We start from the raw sequence: 3814 nt of genomic DNA, 5'->3' as shown, positions 1-3814 counted from the left end.
ATGGTGATGATGATGATGATGATGGCGAAGGCAATGGTGGTGATGATAAATGGTAATGATGGCGATGACGGTGGTGGTGATGGTAGTAATGGAGGTGGTGATGGTAGTCAGGGAAGGGTGATTGTGGTGTTAATGGAAGTGAAGAAAGTGGTAGTAACAGTGGTGACAGTGATGGTAGCGCTGGCAAATGTGGCAGTGGTGGTGATGGATTTGGTGGAGGGATGGTAGTCTACGAAAAACGATGAAAATATTTGAGGAAGAATTATGGCAGCGTTAGTACCAGAATGTGATGGTGGTGGTGGCGGGGGCTATGAATTCTTTCCCCATTTTTGGTCACAGACTTGCCAAAAATCCTCCTACATGGCATACACCTTCACTTGTCACCTCTTCGGCACTAACACCCACCGTCCATATTGGAAACATGCTGGGGCTGGTTCATTCAGGACTAGCGCAATGGTATTAGTGGGGGTCATGTGAAAAAAAAAAAAACAGTAAAGTCATATTTAAACGATATTCAAACTGTCCTCTACTGCACTCTTGGATTGAACTCGCGTCCTTTCCAACACGAGAGCACTCCTCTAACCACTACACTAGGGTGGGTGGTGGCGATGATGGTGGAGCAGAAGTTTCACGAGTGGTCGGTGGCCTTGTTCTTCCACAATTTGGCCCCCTAGAAGGACGGTAGCGTGTGTGTGTGTGTGTGTGTGTGTGTGTGTGTGTGTGTGTGTGTGTGTGTGTGTGTGTGTGTGTGTGTGTGGTTTCATGCAGTTCGATCGCCACTTTCAAAATTCTCTCTCTCTCTCTCTCTCTCTCTCTCTCTCTCTCTCTCTCTCTCTCTCTCTCTCTCTCTCTCTCTCTCTCACACACACACACACACACACACACACACACACACACACACACACAATATTTCACAACACCCTCATTCCCCAGCCTCATCCACGTAATCTGGGGATGATCTCAGTTGTGGGGCACCGGAAGATGATGATGATGATGATGATGCATAGGGCAGGACGGACGTCCCTACAGCTACAGGATGCCCTTTGTAGTTATCTGGCTACTTACAGACGATTATATTTATATGTTTAACTTATTACTCGTCCCCGCCCTGGAGGGGCTTGGGGACGGGTATTGTTTTCACTCGGTTTGTCTGTTTGTTTGGCTGTTACCAACTTTAAGCGAAAACTACTGGTGCAATTTTGACTAAAATTACAAGGATTATGGGCTATGACCTTAGGATCACCTGATTAAATTTTTGGCCAAACTGGGCCAAGACCCAGGCGCTGTAGGTCCCCCCCCCCCAAAAAAAAAAAAAAAAAAAAAGTGAAAACAAAAATTCGCCATAACTCCCTTCAAATTCGTCATATCGACATGAAACCTAAACCTAAATGAGCAGCTTTCAAATCTGCATCCTATAACACGCCTCATTACATCAGGGGGGTCACCCCTCACTTAGCGGTAGGGGGGTCAATGTCAGGTGGGTCGGGCCTAAAATTTCAAAGGAGCATAAAATCGTCAATTTTCACCCGATTTACTCCAAATCTGATATGTGACATCTCTGACTTGACATTCTGTTGTGTTTATACGTCAGCACCAAAATGACTGCCGGGGAAGGGTTTGCTGTGCCTCGGCACCGTTTCTTGTTTTTTATTTGTTTTACCTTCCTCTGTTCATCTTAGTAAGAAAAAAAAAATTAGGACTGATTTCTACCACTAAGGGGCAGGCATGGATTGGAGGGAGGGAAGGAGGGAGGGGCCTTACTAATCCTTCTCCCGTCTCTCTATTTTTGGCTGACTATTAAAAACATATACTAAAAAAATCTTCTTTACGATTATGCAATGAATATCTTGCATAATAACACAGGGCGTCTACAAATACTCTACATAACTTTAGAAATTTATCAAAACTACAAAATCTGAGACAATGTCATGCGGTTTGTTGCATATTAAAGAGAAAATGTCCAAGTTTTCGTGACATATTTAGTACACCTCTTCGTGAGCACCATCAGCAGCACGAAGCAACTGTGTCATCCCTTCCAATTCATCGGTAAGAATCTGTTGTGTTTAGGAACTATCAAATAGCTAGAGTTTAGTGAAGCAGTGAACCATCCTATCTGAAGATGACACTTAGTTGTCGGACACCATAAACTGAAACCGTAAACTCACTAAAAACATAAAGGTGAATAATTGCCATAAGGTCATAAAGATAACCTGTGTACACCCTGCACATTGCACTTGCCTGTACAATTATACTCCTACGATTAAAACAAGTGAAATAAAAGTAAACAAGTGAAATAAAAGTGCATATTGATTTGAATGCTTGACTGGATTAAGTGGTCTTTCTACTACGAACCACGCCTCTCCTTATCCACAGTCCTATATCCGACCGTGAAGGAGTTGATTAAGCATTTATCTAACTCCTCCAGTTCCAAAAGTCTCCTAAGCTGAAAATAATCGTCTGAGTAACTAGGTGTTTCACATATATAAACTCCCCAGCCTACACAGCCGGTCAGAGGGAGGGTAAGACGCTGATAGTCTCGCCAAAGGAATCTGGTGAAACGAAGGAGGAAATGGTGAGCCGCGATAAGGGCAACAAAGGAGAATTAGAATAGCATCATATCTTTTGTTTTTTGAAGGACGTTGGTTATTAGGCAGGAAAGGACAACAGCTTACCCATTTTTTAGTGTAAGACAAGGATTAAAAACAAAAAGAAAATAACAGATAAGTAGATGGATAGAGATAGATAAATAGATAGACAGATAGAGCCAATGTACTTAACTCTCTAAGTCTCCTATGAGAGTTGTTCCGACCATGAAAGGGTTAGAGAGAGGGAAATGTGAAAAGAGGTATAGGGTAGAATAGAGCTAATTTTTATTTTCTTGGAGTGTAAGACAAAGATAGCCGGAGAGAGAGAGAGAGAGAGAGAGAGAGTGGGCAAGAAGGGAAGCGTGATATTTGCAAATCGACAAGGAAGTGGAAAAAAAGTTATCTATACTGTAAAGGAGAGGGAAAAGGCGGAAAAAGAGGACGATAGAGGAAGACAGAGGGGTGGTTGCGTGACGGGGGGTGGGGGAGGAGGGAGGAAAGAGGGTGGGAGGGAGGGATGGAGGAAGGAAAAGGGTGGGGGAAGGAGGCAAGGAAGGGGGAGAAGAACGAGGGAGCCAAGGAAAGAGGGAGGGAGGGAGGAAAGGAGAAAGGGCGGGAGGAACGGCGAAAGGGAGGGACGTAGGAGGGGGAAGAAAGGAGGGAGGGAGGGAGGGAGGGAGGAGGAAAGGGGGAGGGGCCATCGAGAGGGAGGAAGAGAGGAAGGGATGGAGGGAAGAGAGAGAGAGGGGGGTAGGAGCCTAAAGGAGGAAACGATGGATGCAGGGAAGGAAAGTGCCGGAGGAAGTGAGGCATGAGAGGATGGAAGGAGAAAGGGGAGGGAGGAAGGAAGGCTTAGAATCAGTGCCTATCGACTGCACGAGGGTCATTAAGGGAAGCAATCAAGTCTTACCAAGGCACAATGTTGCCCTAGAATACGACACGCAACAGTCAAATTTACATCCAGGTCCCCAAGTGTTCTGCTGGGTGAACTAGGGACTGGAATACTAACCTTGTCAAAGAGTCTGATCTACACGAGAGAGAGAGAGAAAGAGAGAGAGAGAGAGAGAGAGGAAAAGGAGAAGGTAGGGAAGACCAAGAATGAGAGACAAGAGTGAAGGAGTGAGGGATGGAGGGTGTGATGGAGGGGGGAGGGGGGGTAGGAGACGGACCTTCACAGCATCCTGGGAGGAGCAGTAGTGCGAGCAGTATAAGAGTGTGTCACATCACTC

This window comes from Coenobita brevimanus, chromosome 60, assembly GCF_032717465.1.
Source record: "Coenobita brevimanus isolate Jiangsu-jjx chromosome 60, ASM3271746v2, whole genome shotgun sequence".
In the NCBI taxonomy this organism is placed as follows: domain Eukaryota; kingdom Metazoa; phylum Arthropoda; class Malacostraca; order Decapoda; family Coenobitidae; genus Coenobita; species Coenobita brevimanus.
The sequence above is the reverse complement of the archived record's forward strand: the minus strand, read 5'-3'. Positions refer to the sequence as shown.